This window comes from Dermacentor variabilis, chromosome 2, assembly GCF_050947875.1.
Source record: "Dermacentor variabilis isolate Ectoservices chromosome 2, ASM5094787v1, whole genome shotgun sequence".
Classification (NCBI taxonomy): domain Eukaryota; kingdom Metazoa; phylum Arthropoda; class Arachnida; order Ixodida; family Ixodidae; genus Dermacentor; species Dermacentor variabilis.
In genome coordinates this window covers 116,407,503-116,432,691 of record NC_134569.1, presented here as the reverse complement: position 1 = coordinate 116,432,691, position 25,189 = coordinate 116,407,503, and positions in this window count along the sequence as shown.

Below are 25,189 nucleotides of genomic sequence, written 5' to 3'. Positions count from 1 at the left end.
CATATACAACCCCTCCGGAGCACTTGGCGAAGGGCTTTTCATGCCTAGTGCAGCAGCTGGGCCTGCTTTTACAGCAAACTCGAGAGCACAGCTTCGAAAGCTTGTTGGATGCAGAAAAAAAAGAGGTTAGCAACCTTTCTATGTTTGTTTGAAACATTGTGCACGTAGGGTATAAATGCCGGCCTCACCTTCAGTCGTTGGACCTCTGCTCTTGCCTTTCGCGTTCCAAGCTTTACTTTTTGCAGTAGAGGGTCTGCTATAGCGTTGATGACTGTCAAAGGGAAACCAGCTGCCAAAAAGCGCCCAACTTGGTTTGAGAAACTAGACTGCATTTGGTGCATGTATGATTTTCGCAGAGCTGATTCCAAGCAAAGACTACCCACTCTTCGCTTCACAGCGTTAGAATGTGCGGACAGCTGGGCGCATACACCATAGTGGTGCATCTAGTAGTCTGAGCGAAACGGACAGTCCATCTGCGAACGCCGACGGTTCTTCTTCGATTTAATTTCAGGAGCCATTGAGGCACATTGGCTGCGACGCCACTGGAAGCGCTCTTTATCACTCAAACTTTGTGAAGTGCCTGGTAGCTACCATGGGGCTGTCTGTGCTGCGCAGTAGCAGTTGCCTCTCGTGCTACGTCGCGTGAACATGTCACCCCCGCGCATGGTTGATCCCCCTTCGAAGAGGCTCAGTGCGATGCTACACTTTACAGCTCGATGCTAAACCGTGGACCTTGGCTGAACCTCGTCACCCCTCCGCACGCACGCACGCACGCACGCGCACACAACACACACACATACACATGCACGTACGCACGCACGCGCGCAACAACATATACATGAACACACACAGACATGCACACGCGAACGCACGTACACACACATTGCTCAATATCATCGTCTTCACTTAGACCCTCTCTTTAATCGGCTAGTTCATTCACTCTAATTAGATGACGCATGTGCCGCACGTAGCCACTAAATGAAATCAAGCAGGTTAGGTGACTATTTGTCACCGCCTCATTTCCAAGGGCGTGCCCGCAAGAATCACCAGCCCTCATGACCAGCCTTTTGTCGCCTAAGAAACAGCCGCATCGTCTACGCAATGATTCAATAAATGGTCGCGATGGGCGCGTTCTGATAATGCTAGATCGCCAGAGCGCTGCTGCACTTGGATTTACGCACATGATAAAGAACTCAGGATAGTTGAATCTACAGCACCAACACTGCCTCATCCCTCATAACCCACTGTGAAGTTTCAGGAAGCTAAGTTCCGCACTTTTAACAAAAACCTTCTAAATAAGCTGCACGCGTACACTACTGAGTACGGCTGCTTCCTAGTTCGTGGCTTAGCAAATGTAGCATTCTCACATAGATTCCTGCACTAAAAGCTGATCAGGTCGCAGTTTTTTGTGTTCGCAGTGGAAGAAGCGTTAAAAAAGGATTAACCATTCGTTAATGACGCTTCTTTAACTCTGCTTCACTGTAACTAACCTCCTCCCAGGTTTTACTTTTTCGGTTCGTGTTTCTTTGCGCCACAACCACGGAATAAAACATCGAACCACTATCACACTGAAACCAGGGCTTTGCTGATGTGGTCCAATTTCGCAATTATTTTTGATCAAAGGCCAAGTTTCCGCAAAGGTACGATGGCCAGATAGCACCGTGAATATAGTAGACGCTTGCTCACGCAGTCGTAAACAATATAATTCAGGTCCTCACTAAACGCTCAGCTGCATGCACAAAAATTCATTCAGAATCGCAGCCATGTAGTAGAACTATTTTCTTATTCGGATTGTTGGTTTTGACGTTGAGACATGAGTTGTAGCGACTCATTTGAAAGAAAGACAGAAGAGACGAAAGATCAAACACAATCAACGCTCTTGATCGTTCGTCCGTTCTCTCCTTTTTTTTTCAAATAGGTCGCGAAAGGCTATGGCTCAAGATCATGCATTAGATATAAGTCCACTATTTAGCAAGTATGCCAACCAATGAGTAGTTTACTTCGGTTGCATAAGAATGCTCGAAACTGAATGTTTCGTCACAAACCACAACGTAAACTAGTGACAAACGATATTACGCATTTTTGTTACCTACTACAATACTTCAAAACATGAATGTTTTGAATTAAAAACGCAGCATAAACAAATCTAGCACAATTGACAAATTCACGAGTGATTTAGCCGAAATAATTTTGTGACATCGCTCCCAAAGACGCTACTGAACAAAACGAAATGCCTACCTTTGGCTTTCAGGCCACTGACAATAAAGACATATGAAACGCTGGGCGAACTACGGTAATCCTGATTCAATGCACCCTTTGAAGTATGTAGCATTGTGTCTTGGAAAATAGTTGCTAACTCTGGCTTTTAGTACGCGCCCGTAACATTTGGTCAAGGCATTATGAGCACGACAAAAATGGATAAGCGACATTCACATGTCTTCTGAAGATTATGGCAAAGTTTTGTGATATTTACGTACTCATTTTCCGGGACAAAATCCGAAACAACGGCTTCCAATGCCGCACTGGCATCGCTCGCTGCCATTATAATATGGCAGTGTATGGCGGCTGATCCAAGCAATCTGCGCGTTACCACGCGGCCAGACATGACGGTGCCTACGGGAGCGCGATATTGGTAAGTAGGGGTGTATAACGTGAAGCTATTCCAAACGTTTCTATTAAATTTCTGCAATCAGCCCTCGGCAATTGGTCAAAAGCTTTCTTGGATCACCGCTACTTCGCCTTGTCTGTCATGCGAAGTCACGAAAACCGCAATAGCTTCCAATCTGTCATGACGTTTACACACTAATTATGCACGATTCCACCAAACAAAAGAAAAAACACTATTTCTACTTCTACGCCTTTCAGCCATTAACCCTCTGCTATTGGTCCAAAAGATTTCAGGCTGCACACAATTCACGTATCTTTCATTCGACGTCCCAAAACCGTGAAAACTCAGTGCGTAAAAGTGACGTGTACGCCTTAAAAATGCATTATTATGCCAAAGAAAACTGGATGTTTTTCTGAATAGCCGAGAATGCTCTGTTCCGAAAGCAATAGAAAATGGGTGCCAGCGATCGCTCAGGCATTGGCTACTTGTACCTGCCGGAGAGCCATTGGTTTATTTGCGTGTAACAAAACTTCTTGCGTGGCCATATAACGCTATCGAGCTCTTTCGGCACGTACACGACATCGCCATGCCAACTCTTCTTTGCTGAGGATCCGGTTTAGCGGCAGTCTTTAACTGTGGGTTGCACGCCGCCTCGACTTTAAACGAGCCACCGCAAGCTAAGGGAAAGCGGAACAATCGCAGACGCAGGCACCTCCCTCTTCGTTCGGTTATCTATATTCATTACGATGGTTCGACCCCATCGAAACCCTCGCCCCTTGAGCGTACTCCTAACCTCTTGTCAGCCAATTAGATAAGAAAAAAGTCGCTCAATGTAGGCAATATTATTCGTTTTGAAAGCTAACAAAAGTGACCACCTATTTAGTAAAGCAATGAAGGGGGCTAGTTAGTGAACGTTTATGGTTATATTGCGCTTAGTTTTACACTGAAAGTGTAAAAAAAAAAGGTCAGTGTAAAACTAAGCGCAGTATAACCATGACCACCTATAAACGAGGAGAGCGTATGACTGAGCTGTTCAGGCAACGCTCTAGGTCACCGCCCGATGGTTGCGTCAGCGGTTGCGCAAATTTGACGTCAAGAGATTGGAATAAAAACATATTGGAACAGTTTTACGTTATAGGGCCCTATATTGCGGTAAGCGGTACAGGAGTTTGTCTATTCACAGAACTTCACCTATTTAGGCGTAGATGGCGGGGGGGGGGGAGTTTCTGGGGCACGCAACGGAAGGACAAACGGAAAGGACCAGAAGACGCTCCAAAAAGGTCTCGCGCGACAGCAAGTGCCGATGGACCCAGCAACTGCCCCACACACGCAACCATAAACGATATGGAGTTCAGAACTCCGTTCTGAACTCCATATCGTTCAGAAGTTCAGGAGTTCATATCGTTCAGGAGTTCAGAACGGAGTTCTGAACAGAACGGAGTTCTGAGCAGAACGGAGTTCTAACTTATGATGGTTAATAAAAACATGAACAAATAATTTATTTTACTTTCACTTTATCTCTGCAAATGCCATATAAAGTTTGTAAGCCCTACGTTCACGTAGAAGGTTTATTTTCTCCTTTCTTTTCCTCGGGCACCACCTAGCCAAAGACTGCCACGCTTTAAGAAGAAACGCACATGACATTGAAGAATATGTGACCAGATTTCTCATCACTGTTGACAAATACTCGCGCTTCAGTACGGCGTTTCTTAGAAAGTATAATCAGATGAAGAAGTCCAAAATTATGGCTAACTTGCGGGAGATAAATTCGCGACTCTGTTGCATGATTCAGTAAGGCTTCGAATAGGGCTAGTTCTCATAACATCGCGCTGTTTACTGCACTATACTGTTATTCAAAGGACACTCACTGTGTCAGTTTCTTCTTGTTTTCTCCTTTGCGTAACAGTATAGTACAGTAAACAGAACTTCGTATCATTATTAAAGCGAATCACTTTCTTCGCCTTCTTCGCCCATTCTCGTGGTCAGTGTTCGGACGTTCACTGCCGCCACAAAGGCGCCGATTAAAAAAGCGTGCGCTCTGGAGTAACCGAGTTGCAGGGCATATCATCAGAAAGAAAGAAGAAAACAAAGGAGGAAATAAACCTTCTGCGTGAACGTAGGGCTTACAAACTTTTTATGGAATTTGCAAGGGTAAAATGAAAGTAAAATAAATTATTTGTTCATTTTTATTAAACATCATAAGTTAGAACTCCGTTCTGTTATTGTCGTGCCTACTGCATATGATTCAGAGCTGCGTGTGTAGGGTAGTGGCTGGGTCGATCGGCACTTGCTGTCGCGCGAGACTTTTTTTGGGGCGTCTGCATGTTTGGAAGGTGTGGTGAGAGCGCTTAATTGAGGATGGTTCCTTTATTTTCCAGGCACCCTGCCTTCCAGGCGGAGGAAGCTCCTGTGCCACTAGAGAAGGGCTGGCTAACGAGGGCTCTGTTCTGAATGAAATAAGACAGGCGACTTAAAGTTTTCAGTACAACAAATACATGACTTCGATCGCATAACTCTACCAATAAAGAAAATAGATCTCTAGAAGCGCTCGGCTCTTTCCCTAAATTGACAATAATCGTCGATAATTTCTGCCCAATGATTTAATCATGTGGGCACTTACGAAAGCTGTATTGCATACTGTACTTGAATTTGGCCATCATTATTTAACCATTTCTTCTTCTTCTTTTGTCTACCGTGCATGGTTTGGCGCTGGCCGAATATCTTGCCGAATGAAAAGTTCGGGTGCTTTTGCGTCAGAAGCTGACGGGCTCATTCATCACTGAAGGCTATCTGTCGCTTTGAGACAGTTCATACTTTCTTCTTGTACTGTGTACGGAACGACGGAGATAGGACAGCAAAGATTCGTTAGCGTTGCGCAATGTCCATGACGTCCGCGACGTCAATGCCTGTCAAGGGGCCAATACACTTCGACGTGACCCGGCGCGCGCGCGCGCGCGGTGGTTGCGCCACGTCACGCCAGGTCGGCTACACCGCGTCAGGCGTAAATCCGTCCCCCTACAGTACAACGCCGCGCTCCTGCCGCAGCTGGAGTAGCGCATGCGCAGAACACCGCGCCGCTCCGTGCCGCTTGTCGTGGTACATCGAAACAAATCTTTTCGCGCGCTTTCTCTGTCGGTAGCGATTGCCACCGCGGACCGGACTGTTGCTCGACGATGGCACGGACGCAGACACGTTTTATTCTCGCTTTGTTGGTGCGTCGACTGCGTCGCAAGAGGAACAGGTCTCTCTGCATACCACAGACACGCAGCCGCCGTCACTCCTTTTCGTCACTTCAATAGCTTTCAGTTCACGAGTATAGCGGTCCCCCATTCCATAGTTTCAGGCACTCTTCGACTTAAACAGGGAAAACAAGACAAACAAACAGGCGCTGAGTGCATAGCATGTCTGGAGACGTATACACACACGCTCCTGTTGAGAGGCTGGAGTACATGCGTATTTGCTCCCACGCGTTGTTTTCCCGCTCCGAATCCCAGTAGTCCATTCTTCTGGTGTCGTAGAGACAAGGGTGTTGCTGGACGGCGTCCAGAAACTTTTCGATTTCGGAGCCGCACAGGTCGGGCACGCTTTCTTGCGAAGAGGCCATCTCATTCTGGCTCAGCCTGCCGAGTAGCGAGTCTCTACCTCGACGAGAGAGGGCGCTAGGCGCTAACTTGCTCGGCGCGGTCGGCGCGAAATGCAGTCGGTTGCATTCGCCGCCGGACGACATCCGAGCGCGCTGAATGCCGCCGGTCGCGTCGGCGCCAGGTACCGCCGGACTGTAGAGGGTCGTGTTTTCGCCAACTTAACGTCGCCATGAAGAGCGCGCGAGCGCGCGCGCGTTACGTCGGAGTGTATTGCCCCTTCAGTGTTTTCTTGCCGCCGTCTCTTCGTGCACAGCGCGGGAAGAAAATATGAACAGCCACCAACTTACCCCCATCATCGCCCTTTTCAGTCTTTGAAACGCACCTGCTGTCACGCAAAAGCTATGCCGCTTATGAAGGTGTTAGTGCTATGGCAGGTGGTGGCGTTTCTTCGCCGCTTGAGTTAACAATTGCGGGGGGCATTCGTTATCGAAGTTCATTATGCGACCCTTGCCGAGATGCGCCGTATTGTCTTGCCGGCTTACCACAGCTTCGGTTATCCCACAGCGCGTGGATTTTGCGCAATGTTAAAGAGAATGGTCGACGGGGTATCTCGCCTCCGTGGCGGCCAACGGATGGAGAAGAAAGTACAAGTCGCACGTGCACAAATGTGGTGCTACCGTCGTCACGCTGTCGCGATTCTGTTGTGGTCATGTCTTCTTGGTCGTGCAGCCTTCAGCGTCGTCAGTACATCTTCAGTACAGCGTCGTCGTAGTTGTCATGCAGTCGTCTTTGTCACGTTGCTATGCCATCTACCAAAACATGTCGAGGATAGTTCGTGCAGCCACCACTAAACACAGTTATCAACGTCAGCAGTATACGTCTGAACTACTGCTGGTGTGTAGACTTGATTTTTGCCGTCCACATAAATTATTCACTTACTTACGCAACCATTTTAGATGATATCTGTAACATTCATCGTTTCGTTCTCTCAATTCATCATTTCACCACTGCTAAGTATGATCTTGACAGAGCTATAGGAATGGGAAGCATAATACAAAGTTAATATGCATGCTCTTGAATGCATAGCAGAATGTTTAGAGAAGACGAGACAACAAATTATAGACGTAGAAAAACGATTAAAAGTGTAGTCACCAGTGTCATTTCTGAAAGTGTTATTGCAGTTTAACAAAGACAATGCCAGAGGGAATTACAACAGCTGCGCATTATTTTAACAGAAGAAAAGCGGTGTCAGATATCGCACGACACAAAAAAATTCATAGAATGCAAGCCTACAGGTTTGGAGGCATCATTTCGTAAGGTAAGAAAGCGTTCACATTTGGTCTTTGGAGGACGAGAAATAGACGGAAAGACGGGGAGGTTAGCCAGTCCTCCGACCGGCTGGCCACCCCGTGGTCGTTGGAAACATCCATTACTGCTACCATCCATTTACGAGGAAGCATCGCTTTCATAATAGAATGAAAGTTGAATATATGATTGCTTAACCATTCATCCATTGATTCAAGACTGCTGAACGCATTTTATGACGCAACCTATGCTATAATACTCCTGGCTTCGGGCTTCGCGTACAGGCTTCAAGAAAACATGCTTTCTCTGCTTTCCTGCAATAAAAACGGCTGTGCTTTACATTACTTATGTCGAAAAGGCAGGCCGAGTAGGTACTTTATGTCAAAATGAAGAGGAAGTTTCTTGATGAAAGCTTTTCTATTCAAAATGTCAGGAACGTTCAATGTTCAAGCAACATAGTTTGATGCATCGGTGAAAAACGAAGCTTATTAAACTTTTCGGGTGCTCGTGGCTGTAGTGTAATCACATGCTCCCGTTTTTCTATGGCGCTGTTACAAAGAGACGACCCTTACCAAGCCGTCTAAGAGTCCGTTTTACTTTTCCGTGAATTTGGGGCTTATGGTGTTCGTGTTAAATGGGTGCGGTTTGTGTGTGAAGAACTGCGATTCATGCGGATAATGAGATTTTCTGTTTTACGTCAGAAAGCGAAGCCTTTATAGCTCCCACTTCACTATGCTTGGACGCCTAATAAGGAAAATAAACAACCACCCGCAGAATGATTGTTATTAATGCACCGAAAAAAATTACTTTATAGGCTCCTTCATGACAAGTGAGTAGTTTAGGGGCGCCTGCTATGTAAACATGATGCTTGCCCGAGAAAGTGTTTGCCTCAACCAATAACATTGTTAGCGACAGCATAAGAATGCATCCTTTTTTTCTGATTTTTCTTTTCCTCAGTCACTGTAGAGAATGACAGCTACGCGTCGTCTAAGTCGACGCGTGCATGAAACAAGAAGCGCATTACTAGAAGTTAAGGGCCTCTCTCTGATATTAACTAACCGTGGCTTCGAGGGATGCAGAGAAACCTGTTTCCTGACAGGTCACAAAGCGCTGTGAAATCGGTAGCCTTAAAGTATGTTCTTCATGCACTTCCTGCTCATTTAATTCGCGTTTTAGCCTTTGCGCAGAAATATTATGTGGACACTGGCCCCGGACAATTCCGTTCGAATGGACTTTCTTTGTTTCATTCCATTACTTTTATCTTTAAAGGAGAGATCGTTATTTCCTCAATGTAGTTTCTGTAGCTTTAACGAACGTCTATTCCGTCTATTGTTTCCTAGCAAGGGCAGTTTCCCCGGCTTGTGGTGGTGGTAACAACTTTATTGACACTCTGCTCAGTTATGACCTGGCAGGCCCGAGTCCTAGAATGGCCCCTCACGAGGAGCGACCCTTTCGGCCCAGGCAACGAGGGCTTTTTGTACTTTCTCGTCAGGCGTTCTGAGCAGCTCTTCCCACGTCTGTTGTGAGGGAGCTGGCAGGAGCGACCTGGGAGGGGGTAAGCCCTCGCACCCCCAAAGAATGTGATTTTGGGTAGCCAATGTTTGATTTGTGCAATTTTGACATATTGGGTTCCATTGCCCGTTGGTAATTATGGATAGCCAATGTGGGTTGGGGAACGATTTAGTTTGGATTCGACGCAGGATCGAGGCTTGCGCTCGCGTGAGGCTTGCGCTTGGAGGCGGGTAAATTCGCCTTTTTTGCTTGTAATAGTTTGTTATTTCCTGGTATGTCGTCGGTGCCTCATCCATGGGATCCGAGTCTGAGGGGCACATCTCCCGGTTGATTAGACCTCGGGCTACCCAGTGCGCCTCCTCATTCCCTTGATTCCCCGAATGGGCAGGGACCCATACGAGTTCAACAGTGTTTTCATTATTAAAGTCCTGTAGGACTCGCGCTGCACATACGCCTATGCTGCCTCTCGAAAAGTTGACTATTGCCCTTTTGGAGTCGCTTATAATAGTTTGCACGGAGGGATTCATGATGGCCAAAGCAATGGCAGTCTCTTCCGCTTCCACGGTGGACGCTGTTTTTATGGTCGCGGCGTTGAGGATACTTCCCTCTCCGGTCACGACGCTCACTACGTAAGTTTGGTGATTTTGCTTTGCTGCATCGACATAAGCGGTGTGCTGATTGTTTTGGTACCTTTCCTGAAGGGCCTTGGCTCTGGCAGACCGCCTCTTGTCGTGTCTCCCAGAGAGCATGTTCTTTGGTAATGGTTTTATAACCAAACGGCTTTTGACCGCACCGAGTAATGTTGTTCTTCCTGCTGAATTCATAACGGGATTCAGCCCGAGTTTACTTAGAATAACTCTGCCAGTTGCGGTGCGGGAGAGTCGTTCACGTTGGGCTGTTTTATGGGCCTCCACGAGTTCGTCTAGGGTATTGTATATACCTAGCTCAAGTAATCGTTCAGTGTTCGCATACCTCGGGAGACCAAGGGCAGCTTTATGAGCTGTGCGAATGACGCTGTTAACCTTTTCCTTGTCAGAAAGGCGTAGGTGGTAGTAAGGGAAGGAATACACGACGCGACTGATCAGGAAAGCCTGCGTCAAATGGCAGATATCAGCCTCTTTCATACCGCGGTGTCGTGTGGCTACTCGTCTGATTAGGCCACATATTTGGCGGGCTGTCGTCCGTAATCGGACAATCGCCTCAGAATTATGGGTGTTATGTTGAATTAACATGCCCAGGACTCTTATAGTCAGTACGGGCGGAACTGGGCCGTCTTCCATACTGACTCGTATAGGGAAGGTGGCGTCCCTTTCGGTGGCGTGTTTGGTTGATTTATCACGGATGACGAGAAGCTCCGATTTTGTCGGCGAGCACGCTAGACCATTCTGTCTCACAAAATTTTGTACGGTATCCGCGGCCGCTTGTAATGCTTCCGTGATTTCTCCATCGGAACCGCTATTGGTCCAGATGGTGATATCATCGGCATAGATGGAGTGTTTGATATGCGGGATGCTTTCCAGTAATGGAGGCAGGTTTCGCATGGTCACATTGAAAAGGAAGGGGGAGAGGACCGCACCCTGAGGGGTGCCCCTTGTACCTAATTGAAATTGTCCGCTTTTAATGTCCCCAAAATGTATTTCTGCAGTGCGATCCTTGAGAAAGCTTGTAATATAGCTATAAGTGCGCTTCCGGACATTCATTTGGGCTAGATTTGTGAGTATTGAAGCATGTGACACATTGTCGAACGCTTTACTCACGTCCAGCCCTAGAATTGTACGGGTGGCTCTTATAGGGCCCGGATGTAGGATATCGTGCTGTATTTGCCACATAATGTCTTGAGTGGACAGATTTGATCTGAAGCCTATCAACGTATGGGGCAGCAGCCCATTGCTTTCAGTGTACTCGTTTAGCCTGTTAAGAATGACGTGTTCCATAACCTTCGTGTCCTTCGGCTCGTGTCCAGTTTGTGCTTGGGCTCACACCATGGTTTCTTCTATATTCAACATCTCTCTATAGTGTCAGTGTTATTTTTCACACACACACGCACACACACACACACGCACGCACACGCACGCACATACACACACACGCACGCGCATACACGCACACGCACGCACACACACACACACACGCGCGCGCGCGCGCGCACACACACACACACGCAATGTACGCACGCACACACATACATACAAACACACACGCACACACACGCGCACACGCACACACACGGAGGGTGGAGGGTATCACTACCTCAAGACCTCTCTGAAAAACGTTTCCAGCGGGAGAGCTTCGCAGAAATAAGCACGGAAGAATATGTGCTTCCTGGTAAGTTGGGAAGTCGTACAATAAATAATCTGACGAGGCCAGCTGCAGAGCACAACGACGCTGTGGCTTGCGCGCTGTAGAACAAACGATGGATATACTGAGCGCCGCGTCAGTTTCACCCTCCGGCATAGAATGACTTATGAGTGACCCACGCTGTCTCGGCATTTTACGGCGCAGGACTTCAGTATTTACAGCCAGCTCTTAGGCGTAGGCATTGACTTAAGTACCAAACAAATTATCAAATAACACATGACCGGAAGTGCACAAGATGCAGCCGAGAGCTAACGAGGTTGCATGTCGTGAAGTGACCTGTTCTTCCCAGCTGAAACTTGAGATTCTCGTCAGCAAATAATAATAATAATAATAATAATAATAATAATAATAATAATAATAATAATAATAATAATAATAATAATAATAATAATAATAATAATAATAATAATAATAAAGTCTCTCAAGCACTATTATATGCAAATTATTCGCTACAAGGGCGTTTTCGTAGCCCAGTGCGCAACTTCAGGACATAAAACCCTTCAATTTATCTATTTAATAGAAAATAGCAACAAATTAGCAGCAATGAAGTTTTCTGGCCTAACTGCTAACGATTTACAAATAGAAAATGACCTTTAAAAATACCGGAGACTTAGTTTCGATGTTTGCACCATATATTCTCGTATGCAAGGATCTGTCTATAGTGTCAGCTGTAGCGCGTTTATATAACGTAGACGAATGAAAAGGCAAAAAAATTTATCGAGTGTAAATTTTCCTATGCACTCGTTTATCGGTGACCAACCTTGAAGCTACTTTCGTAGAGTAGCATTTTTGATCTAGGAGACATAGAACAGTAAACGGCAAGAACAATCCACTTTAACTAACGCGTTCAGTTGCATTTGCTGACACTCGCAATAATAGTCACACTCCCTGACAGTCAGTGGCTCCCTTCATACTGATATTCAAGTCAAACTCACACCGAGTGACACTGGTTCAGGTACGAACCCTCCATCACTTGCAATCGCCTCCTCTAGTTGAGATTCACTATCGCTTATTAATTTTTTTCCTGGCTTTCACTCACACACACACGCAAGCGAGCTTGAGTTTGTGCTTGCGCTACAGGGTAGGTGCAAATCATCAATTACAAAAAAAAAATCAGTAAAAATATATCCGGTGTAGGGCGCAATCCCACACGCCTTATCTGTATTCAGACAACCGTGTCTGAATAAATACACACACACTTGCCATGCACGGACTTCGCGGCAGCGATCTTAGATGGCGCATCACGTGGAGAGGAAGGCGTGAGAGAGGAACCTTGCGGCAAACACGCTTATACATAACGCGTCTGTTCAGTGGCAATTGCTTGTTCATTCGCTACAATGCTTCATTGCTAGACGCATAGCGCCGACGTTCATCTTGAGGTGGATTCAGCCGGAATTTTCTTTTCCAACACACACAGTAGACCTTTACTACTGACACAACTAGTGGTTCTTTTTCAGCGATTCGCGATAGCGTTATGTATGAAGCACAGCAATAGACAGAATGCTTGGAGCGAAAAGAGAAGATAGCCAGTACTTGACAACAATTCATCAGCATTACTCTTGAAATATGGCATCACTGACTCTAGTGGTTTGCAGGAACAGTACCGGAGAGTGCTTCGAGCAAACCACGGAAGTTGGAACATTCTTCTTTGACACGAGCCTAACTTTTCTGTGTCTGATTTTCCAAGCCTAAAGCGAAAGCACGCTCAGTCGGGATGCACTGCCTGTAGTTTTCGAACAACTGACAATTGACAAGAACTTTATTGAAATCTCCTGAGGAACATGATTTGGCTCTCAAACAAGTTGATGGCTCCGCCCACGACGGGGCCGGGAGGTGGTGACTCTCTGCGACGCCGTGGGCACTTTGGACGGCCTGTAGCTGGTGCGTGAATTCCAAGCTCTTCAGCAATGCGTCCCACTTGGACTTGTATTGAAGTTCCGAGCCCGCGTTGTGCGGGCACTGCCAGAACACTTGGTCGAAGCAGCAGCATGCCTGACCGCATTTGGAGCATGACTGCGGGAAGTTGGGGTCTATCTCTACTAACTGCCCTGGGGGAGAGGGGGGGGTTGAGATACGATCGCGTGTGTAAGAGCGTGAGAGTAACGGCCTGAACCCTGTTCAGTTTAGGGTCAGGGGACTGAATTTCCTCCTGCGTTGTCTGTAATGCGACATCATTTCGTGATAGGTCGTCAGAGGATGTTTGAAAAGAAAATCCTGTTGGAGAGCCGGACAGTTAGCCCGGGCGTGGTTCGTTAATTCACGCGTCATGCAGTTGGCCCACTCGTTAGTGTTACAACCTGCTTGGTTAGTTATAACGTTCACGTGGGCCGGAAACCACGCTATGCTATGATCTCCCGTTTCTTCGCCCGTAGTACAACGAAAGGATCCGCTAACAATGCCGGCTGTGTGTTTAGAAACTAAAGCGGACGAGAAATCCCTGTACGCCGTGCGCGAGTCGGAGAAAATGGTCGTCGGGCCTTTTGCGGCTTGAAGAGCCAAGGCTATCACGGTTTCATCCGACTCGATTGCATGTTTAGTGTAAATTGACGCGGCGCTCATAAGTGCTCCGCGCGCGTCAACGACCGAGATTGCAAACCTGTCTTCGCTGCCGTATTTGGCGGCGTCGACGAAGGATGTATCAGCCCCGTAGCGATAGATTCTTTGAAGGATTGTTCTAGCGCGTGCTCTTCTGCGACCATCGTTATATACCGGGTGGATGTTCTTCGATACGGGCTCTTCTTTTTTACCCTCCCAGGCTAATTTAGACAGGGGGTATCTGTCGAGCAGTGCCTGGATAGGGAGTATACCAGCTATATAGGCACTGCTCGACAGTTACCCCCTGTCTAAATTAGCCCGGGAGGGTACGAAAGGAAGTAAACCAGCTTCAGGAGAAGAAGTATAGGGAGTATACCAGCTTCGGGAGAAGAAATTTGGTTCGACACAGTCGCACTGCTGTCTCGCTCCCTAGTGTTTTTGCATTTTTTCGACGTTTTGTGAAATAGATTTGTAGAAGACGTCGGACGACTCGCCAAGGTACCTTCCCTACCGGAGGCCGGGGGGGCCTTCGCCTCCCGTAGCTTCGATAGGAGCCTGCAGAAGAGCCCAATCTGGTAGCGGCGAGAGCTCCGTCATGACTACTCCTGACCTGACCCCCGGGCCAGTTGCCACCGACTGACCCTGAGAGCAACCGTGACTGTAAGCGATACAAGGCTACAGAAACAGACGTCGAGTCTACGCTTATTGACGATTGTGACATAGCTGACACCACAGATCTGGACGATGAAGGCTACAGGCTTGTGCGTCACCGCAAGAAGGAGGACCGTCGGAATTCCAGTGATTATTACGCCTGCCACAGAAGGAGCCGACCTGAAAAAAGTAAATCCCATTGTTCTGTATACAGAAATTGAAAAAATTCTTGGCGCATCGCCAGTTAGGAGCGGATTTACTGCTCAGGGAGCCCTGCTTCTACATGTACAGACAGGAGAGCATGTGAATTCCCTTCTCAGCTGCAAGTTAATCTCAGGGACTGCAATCTCAGCACGAGTGCCCAATTCGTACCTGCAAAACACGTACATTAGTAGAGGAGTACCGAAGTGGTACACTGACGAGGAACTGTTGTTATACCTAAAGCCACAAGGTCTTTACCATGCAAGGAGAGTCACGCGACGCGTTCAAATTTCCGAATCCGTATGGGAGTCCAGGCGAACGAGCTCCGTGGTTCTTACGTTCGCTCCAAATACAGGCTGTCCAGAGAAGATCAACTTGGGCTGCACAAGACACGAGACCATTGATTACGTTGAGACACCACCTCGGTGCTTCAAGTGTCAGCGCTATAGACATGTGGCCAAGTACTGCCGTGGTGAGCAGCGGTGTAAGACATGTGGAGGACCGCACGATATCAAAATATGCGCGTGCAGCGAGAACTTTCTATGTGCAAACTTTAGTGGTGGTCATCCAGCTAGTTATAGCAAGTGTCCTACGCGGACAGCGGCAATAAAGCGTAAGAAAACGTTTATCTTGGGGCCAACAGGAAAGGATGAGAAAAATACGACGAAGAAAAAGACAGAAAGTCACAGAGAGTCAGACGAAATCAGATGGAGCTCAAAGAGTGAAACTGATTTTCCAAGCCTGAAGCATTCTCCAGGAATCCAGGACACAGTAGCGCCATCGCGCAGCGGACCGGCTAAAGCAGTCAAATCAATGAACAGAAGCCCCGTAGACGAGAAGACTGCTTAACAACCGGAACAGCGAAGTTATGTGTCTGCACTGCAGCGACCCCAATCACTTTGCGATGAAAAAACACCACAGGAGGACTGTCGGCAGGTGCTACGTGCTGTCTTCAAGGCCTTGCGATCACAGATAGAGAAGATCCCGGCGAGCTAAATGAAGGAAATGTTCGAAGTAGTCCTGGCTCTCGAGTCAGTGATTCTAAGCTCTGCCTCTTTCTAAAACACCTAACAATATGGATGCGGTCAGGACACAATGTTCACCATCTCGTCCACAGGTGCCACTTATTGTGCAATGGAACTGTGCGGGTCTTGTGTGCCATTTACCTGAACTGTCGCTTTTCTTACGCAACATGCCTGTGCCAATATTGGCCCTGTCCGAGGCTGGTCTTCCAAATTCCAGATCAATTGCTGGTTATGTCGCACATGGACAACCTAAGTATTCCGACATTTCCGAACGGAAGCGCCATGCTATATGTGAGACGTGAAATACCACATTACGTTCTACCAGTTCAAGACCTTTGCAGCAGTGCTTTGGAAGTCACTGCTGTACAAGTGCCGCTGGGATACCGAAGCCTCAGCGTGGCCTCCGTATATGTGCGCTCTCGCCTGAAGGTCTCGATGGGAGAAATTATAAGAGACCTCTGCAGCCGCTGCCCAGCTCCGAGGATTATATGTGGGGACTTTACCACGCACCATACTCTCTGGGGCGACAAGGCGACTGATGCACGTGGAAAGCAAATTGTTAGTGCTTTAAACACCGAGGGACTCTGCGTGGCAAATGACAAGCAACCAACGTTTTTTCGACCACCGGCCACTTACAGTTTCATTGACTTGACGTTACATTCAACGGACATCCTCGCATCGTCAACGACTAGCAAAGATAGAATGGGCAGTGATCATTTTCATGTCTTCGTTAACATTGCTGGATATACAACCAACGGCCGAATATCCTGTCCTGTGACGCATTGGGATACGTACAGGGACGGCCTAAGCGAATCATCTGGAGACCTGTTCGCGGACATGCTACGTAGCAAGAGATTGGCTACCGCTGAGCTCAAGCTACCCGACCACTTCCCCGCCCCCGATCTAAAGCTCAAAAATGTATGTGCTGCCCGTAGAAGAGCGGAACTGAGCCTGATGAGGACGAAGGGCGACCCACCAATGAGGACTATATGTAACAGGATTAACGTAGTGATTCGACGTTATACAAGGAAACTAAGAAGAGATCAATGGACATCATTTTGTGCAAGCCTATCGGTCTTCACGCCAGTTCCAAGGATATGGTGGGTCGTTAATAACCTTGCTGCAAACTTTCGACCAAACAAGCCATTTGAAGCCCTAGCATTGAAGTTAGGCAAGACACTCACTTGTCTTGCGAATGCCTTCGCTGAAATTTACTCTTTCGGCAGGTCAGCCGGCACAACCAACCCACCTCCACCGCTATCGTCGTCTGTAATGCATGCTCCTTTCACACTCAGAGAGCTGGAACTAGCTATGAGCAGCCTCCGACGTCGCTGTGCGGTGGGACCGGACCTATTCAGTAATGAGATGCTGGCTAACCTACCGGTTCAAAGACGACGTTATTTGCTGGCAATTTTTAACCGAGTCTGGGCCAGTGAGGCTATGTCACATTTATGGAAGGTAGCATGGGTGGCACCGGTTCTGAAGCCTGCAAAGAATCCTGCAGCTCTGGACTCATACAGACCGGTATCACTGACCTCGTGTGCAGCGAAGCTAATGGAGAAGATGGCATTCACAAGACTCACTTGGTATGTCGAGCAGGGTCGAAAACTACCATCATGCATGACTGGGTTTCGGCAGCGTCTGAGCGCTCAAGACAATATGCTGGACCTGCTAAGCCACATAGAACATTACAGTGTGGATGGCCTGTCGACATTTGCTGTTTTCATGGATGTTTCTAAGGCTTACGACTACGTGCCTCAAAGAGCCATCATCAGCCAGTTACAAGTTATAGGCACCCCGGGTCATCTCTTGCACTTCATACATATGTTGCTCAATGATCGTCGCATCAGAGTTCGTCTTGGCGACACTTTGAGCGATGAAATACGTATATTTCGCGGCATGCCACAGGGGAGTGTTTTATCTCCCTTATTATTTAACATTGCCATGAGTAGCCTCCCAAGAGTACTAAATCATCGAACGCCAGTGAAGATATCTATATATGCCGATGATATCTGCATATGGGTCTCCGGCTACCAGCATCGTCGCCTCGCACGAATAGCCCAGGGAGCAGTAAAATCCGTTCAGGGCCACTTGGCAACGATTGAATTATCACTATCAGCAGAGAAATCATCATTCACACTATTTTCTGGAGTGAAAAGAAAATATACACGCTTGACGCTTAGTTTGGACGGATACCAGATTCGACAAGTCACCAACGTCCGATTTCTGGGCGTTACCTTAGACCACAGGCTACTCCGGCGCCGTGGTGTTGACTACGTTGTGGCGTCATCGTCACCCAGGCTACATGTGCTCAAGCGAGTCGCTGGCATACGCTGGGGCAACCACCCGACGTCGATGCTACGGCTACATACAGCATTGGTTACCAGTCGAATCCTGTATCAGCTACCTCCGGTGTCACCCTCACACAGTCAATACGAGCGCTTAGAAGTCATCCACAGAAAATGTATCTGATTTTGCCTTGGAGTCCCTCAGCCAGCGTCAAACAAGAAAGTGCTCTACGAAGCTGAGTTACGCCCTCTACGACTGCAGGCTTTCCAGGATCTCATGATCCAGCTACTACGATTGAGTGAGTCTACGCCCGCTAGAGCCCTCTTACGACGTATAGGTAACAGATCGCGCCCACATTTTTATGCAGCATTGAACATGCTTCGAGTATTAGGATTGCGCTGCTCGAGACAGAGGGAAAGGATAGAACCACCCGGGACATTCGAGGACATCACATGCAATTTAAGTGTACCACGATTGCAATCAAAGAGCTGCATTCTATCTGCAGAAGCCAAGTCATTAGTCCTGGAACACCTGAACACGACTTACCCGCATCACCTACAAGTATACACAGATGGCTCTGTCAAGGCAGACGAAGACCGCTGCGCAGCTGCATTCTATATTCCCTCTCTAAGATATACGTAGTCTGGCCGTCTGGACTCTATAGCCTCGTCGGCAGTTGTGGAAGGCGTAACGATAGCTTCTGCTCTGCGCAAACTAAAGACTTTGCCTCCGCAGAATGTGGTTGCCCTTACGGACTCAAAGGCCGCATTACAACAAGAATACCGTGGTTTCCCATCCCTCAAGTTCCCACGCAAATCATTAGCCATCGTGAAAGAACTCAACAACAAAGGCTTCACAGTAAAGTTTCAATGGATTCCCTCCCACATTGGTATCTCAGGAAACGAAAAAGCTGATGCGCTTGTATACGCAGCGCTCTATCATCCTCCCAAACTCAAGGCTCCAAAGAGTAATCAAGTGCAAAAATCTGACATTCGAAATAACTTTGCGTCGCTTTGGGTTCCACCGCATATGCCCTGCGTAACCAAGAGATTGCTCCTACAGGAAGCCTCACTTATATATTGAATAAGTATATTTAAAACCGGGCGAATCAATTCTCCGAACTGTACGGCATGCAATGAGACAGGAGACATTGAGCACATATTATGGTCCTGCCAGCAATTCCAAGATGAAAGAGACACTCTCCTGAAGAATCTGCAAAACAAGGACCTTCCGCGTGTGCGCCTGCAACACCTTATATTTCCCGAGGGACCAGTTACAGCCCGCAAAGAAACTTCACGTCTCCTCATCGAATTCCTAAGAGAGGCTGGTTTGATGGACATATGGTGAAACCCTTCAGCGGTATTGTGCGAGTCGCTCGGGCGGAGCAATTGCCGGCCTTGATCGCCAGGCTAAACCCACCTGTTGCTACAATTCACTTACAATACCAGCTTCATCAAGAATCTTAACGCCCGGCTTCGGTGAAGAAAGCCTGGAGATCTGTGCAATAAACTGTGCTTCGAAAAATTCGTTTACGGCGTTCTGAATTCCGAGTTCGAGTAGATTTAGTGTGCTAGCGGACTTTGGAATACAGAGTATTCTTTTGACGCAAGAACTGATGAGCCTGTCGAGTTCGTTCTTTTCGACATTGCTCCATCTGAGGAGCTGTTCCGCGTAAGTAATATGATTGATGAAGAAAGTTTGGAAGACTCTGAGTAGGTTGTCCTCCTTGAGGGCTCCCCTTTTGCTTGCGATTCTGGTGTTGAGTCTTAGTATATTGCTCGCCTGCGCGCCTAGCTTGTTTAGAGCTTTTGTATTACAGCTTTTAGCGAGGATCAAGTGTTTTAAAATTTTGGTGGAGTTCACCCTCGGAATGGGGGGCCCTTCTCGTGTCGTAATTTCGACTGGCAGTGTTTCCATATGCTCGAGGTTCCTAACGCGCTGCCTAGACTGTCTATAGACTAGGAGTTTGGATTTGGTCAGTGAAAGCTTTAGACCCGTGCATGTAAGAATTTTTTTATTGAAATAAAAACAAATGAAAGAGACGTAGTCACCTTATAATGGTGACAGCTACTTATTTTCTCATAGCGGAAGCAACAATAGAATAAATATGTAGGAAAATGAAAGGAAATCACTTCATATGGTCAGAAATCCACAGCACTGTCCTATATGCCCATGAACATAACAATATAAAAGTTAAATATAAGTTGGACCTCAATGGGTTCGTAAACAAAGTCACAAACACATAAACGGCCGTGATGTAGACTTCGATGAGCATATAAACAGATGAGGAATTACACAGTGTTAAAATAATTCAAGCACAGAATAAAAGAAATCTGTAACACGTAATATACAAGCACTAATAATTACAAATAATAGAAGAACGTTATAGTAACATCGTGTGATTATTCAGTGCAATACCTAGTACTTTTAAGGAAGCCTGCTTCTTCATAAAAATGTTCAAGTGCGTTCAATACTTTTCGCTGCTTCTTACATTGGCCCATGGCAATGAAGGAAATTCTTCCGTTACCTCTATGGTCGCCTGAAATGATTGCTCTAGATCGGCGAGAGATCCCCTCGGGGACCCCAGATTGTGATGACGTCTGCATAGATTTAGTGGCCTATTTTTGGGAGTTGGGCCAGCCTGTCGGACAGTTAATGCAATCATAGTAGCGGGAAAAGGCTGAGACTTGAGAGGTTCTGGAGTTGCCCAGTTCGTAAGGACCGCCGGAGGTCGTGCCCAGTCTAAGGAACCCTTTCCTTTCCTATAGGAACGAGAGAATGAAATTAAAGAATTTCCGTCCTAGGTTGAGAGAGTGAATTTCGTTCCAGATGTGTACGTGAGCCACCTTATTAAAGGCAAGGCCTTAGCGAGGTCGAGTGCAATGATTCCACGGACGTCCCGCGTCTCGTTCTCGAATATGGATCTTTGTAGGAGGAACATTGCGTCCTTCGTGAAGAGTCCGTTTCTAAAGCCTATTAGATTATGCCTAAATAGTTCGCTGTTTTCTATCTGTTCAACCATTCTATTGTGCACTGCATATTCGGCCACTTTGCAAATGCACGATGTTAGAGAGATGGGACGCAGCTTATCCACCTACACTGTTGAGCTATTGTTCATTTTTAGGTATTCCTTAGATAACGCCATTGCGAGCAAAACACGAGCAGCTGTTATTGTGATCTACATCGCGTCGTGAACAAGAACAATATTAAGCGAAAACTTCGCCCTTAACTGATGTGCGGGAAAGGTTTAAGAAATGAGCGAGGTTTGCGCTGGCATTTCCTTCTTTCCAGTGATTTAGAAGGGCCTCTGTGATCCTGAACAGAATAAATAAGAAAAGAACAATATCAGGCATTACATTCTGTACCAGTGGTTTCGTAGTATAGCAAATATTTCTTCATATTTTGCCTACCAGCATTCGCTCGAATTAAGTTAATTTTTATAGAGTTGCTAAGGATTGGATTATGCGGTTTTACATGGCAAAACCAGGATTTGATAACGAGGTTCGCTGTAGGGGGAGACTCAGCAATAATTCTCAGTACCAGGGGATCTCTAATGTGCCCCCAATGCACGGAACATTGGCGTTCTTGCATGTCGCCCCCATCGGGACGCGGCCGCCGCAGCCGGTATTTTATCCCGGGACCCCTTGCTTAGCAGTTCAACACCTGGGTGGCTAAGCCACAGCGGCCGGGTGAGAGGGGAAGAAAAACACATTTTGCAGACAATGCGAAAAAACGTGCTTGATGAAACGTAAGTAAATATGCCCTGATACCTCACGAATAATAAAATCTATGGGTAAGAATGTAACTTTGAGCACAAACAATATTACCCCAACTAAGTTCCGTGTTTCACCTGCCTTAAGAGGAAGCTTTAGGTCGGGTGCTCCTATCTAAATACATGTAAACGGAGAATTCAGTTTTCTCGGCAACCACTGCACCAAATTTGACAAACGTTTGTTGCATTTAAAAGAAAAGCTTAAAATCTAGTGACTGGTGGTTTCGCATATTTGATATATGTCGTCAATTATTTATAAAAAAATTGCAATGATCGAACATTTTCAAAAACGTGACCATCAAGTTTAGAACTCTGTAACTCAGCAATGAAAAATGATATCACAATTCTGTCAATTGCATCCAATAGTACGTCTACAGCGGACAAAACTGATATGTTACACATGAATATAAAAATAATTTCGTAATATAGAAATGTAACTTCTTCAGAACCCTTGTATACAACGTGAAAAATTCACGTAAGATATAAAGTAACATACGCAATTTGTCCGCTTTGAATGATCAAATCGATGCCATTTACAGAACTGCGATATCTGTTTTTGATGCTGAAATATTAATTTGCAAACTTCTTTCGTCTATTTCTTCAGACTTGCGAATTTTTGAATATCTTTTTAACAATATTCAGGCCCTAAATCAAAATTCTGCTACCAACAGTCACTATAATTTAACTTTCGCTCTCAAATGCAACAAACTTCATTAAAATTGGCCCAGGGGTTGTCTCAGAAAAACGTTTTTGCATTTTACATGTATTTGAATAGGCCGCGTTTTAGTTGGGCCCGAGCTAAAGCTTCCTCTTAAAGCCTAGCCGTCGTAGAACAACGATTTGCGGCCACCTCACTAAACCGACATTTTCCTTTGCTGTGTAGTACGGTAAGATTCACTGATTATGCAGATTGCTCAAGGAAAGTTGCTTTTGCAAATCATGTATTAAAGATATCCCGATTGTATACCTGCTGCCATCATAACAATTTGTTTTATATCGCTTCAGGCGAATAGTAAATTACCATATGTTCACGTAGAATAATCTGCGAAAGTGACGCACATTATTCGCACATGCATTTGCAGTTTTCTGTTCACGAATCATGATCCCTTCAGTACTTCAAACGTTTAATTGTTAACTTTAGGGTATGTCTTTGCATGCGACAAATTAAGCGAGGTAAGGGCAGCAACTGGCGCCAGTTTCACGATACCTGTACTCAACATACGGGTGAATACATACTCGCGTTACAACAGCTTTAGTCCCCCAGTCTAAAAATGGCGCTATTCTGCTCCATTCAGATAAATGTATCGAACTTCTGAATCCCCCACGTACAGTATTGCATACGGGGGGTGGGCTGGGTGGGGTGGAGTACACGTGGTTGTACAGAGAGGTAATAAATTTCAAGGTTTTTATGACCCCGTTAACTTGCAGATGTAGATGAAGAGGTTGAAGTGCAAGCGGATGAGAGGAGGACACGGCTGACGACTAACTGAGCGTTCGATGCTCAGCGTTCGGTCGAGCTGTGCGTTTAGGAAACGAGTTCCTCGATTCTGGCTTCTCCTACTTTAGGGGCGTAGGTCAAGTATCGGGTGGTATTTTCTTTGCCCCCCCCCCCAGCTTGTAATTTTCCGTTACTCTTCTTCTTTGTGTTAGCCTTGCTTGATGTCTGTATCATCACCGGGCTACGGGGCTTCCCCGTGGTCAGCCTCGGTAGCTCCTCATGAGCTGCCGCTTGAGTTTTTTCTTCGCAGTGGAGCCGGCAATGTTCCTGTGGCCATGGTGCCCACCAACGGTGGAACGATCAATATGAAAAATCCAAAGACGATTCAGGGCGAATTGCAGAAGGCTTCACCGCAGATCACAGAGGTCCGCCAATTCAGCAAAGGGGATATACTGTGCTGCTCACCAGACCAGACCTGTGTGAAAGAAGTACTCAGTTGTACCACCTTCGCTTCACATCCGGTGAGCTGTTTCGTACCGCCACATCTGGCATGCTCTAGAGGCATTATGTGAGAGGTAGACGTCACTTTAACGCCTGAGGAGATTTTAGATATGTTCTCGGTGGCTGGAGTCATATCCGTTTACCGGTGTAGTCGAGTAATTGACAATAAAAAGGTACCAACAGGGTTGGTTATAATTACATGTGCTGGGACGATGCGGCCAAAAGAAATTAAGGTCTGGCCCCTAATTTACAAAGTAGAAGCTCTGGCTCCCCGCATTCTACAATGCAACAAATGTTGGCGATGTTGGTGAAATGTGGGCTGCAGATCGGCACCCCGCTGCCGTACTTGTGGAGACAACCACAGTTTTAGTGATTGTTCGTCAACAGAAGACAAATGTCTCTGTGGTGGTGGCCATCCCGCTAACTACTCGAATTACCCTGCAAGATCACAGGAAATGCAAATTATAGATGTCATTGAAAGGAGACGTTGCTCACGCCGTGATGCTGTTGTTGAGGTTCAAGGGAGACCTAGGGGATATGCAGGAGTGAGAGCCCGTCAGCAAATGGTTGCAGACTCAGCCCTTTCCGACTCGATTGCGACAGCGGTCGAAAAAGCGTTGTCAAAAGCAGTGAAACAATTAACATTAAACTTGTCGGAGACGCTAGCTCAAGTGCTGACTTCACAAATGATTCATCTGTTCAGTCCTTTAACGAGTTCTAATGCTAGCTCGCAGATTCTTTCACAAACCCTAACATCGAATCCTGAACAGCTAATGGATCCCTTATCAGTTACTGTAGAAGACGCAAAGAATGCGAGGCCATCAACTTCAACTCAACAGAACAACAACGGCTGCTTGTCTGGATCAGTGTCGGAAAGCAGCCAGGATGTAGAAATGGACCTCCCGACGCTCAAACGTACAAGATCACCTAACGATAACTCGTCAGTCTCTGTGCCGCACTCAAAAACAAAAAAGTTTGTGAAAGATAGTCTTTCGAAGTCAGATTCTAATTCTAACTTTTCCAGCTCCGTCCCTGAATCAAAACCCAGAAAGTACGGTAAAGACAGTATTTCCAAGAAATATGTTTTTAAAAGACAGTATTTTAGAGCAAGCGATCTCTAAAGTAGGCATTATAACTTAATAGGTTATTTAAAGGTATTACAGTGGAACTGCCATTCCATTATTTCAGCAGCTACCGATTTAATATATTTTTGTTCACAAGTTTCTCCCGACATTATTCTTTTGCAGGAAACTTGGCTTTCCAGTGGCCAAGATTTTCATATAAAAATATCGTTTGTTTCAATTGGACCGTCCATCGAGAGGCGGAGGACTTGCTTTCTTGATAACAACTAAAATATGCTACAAAGTAAACATTTCCTATCAGTATATGTCTAAAGAGTGTGAGATACTA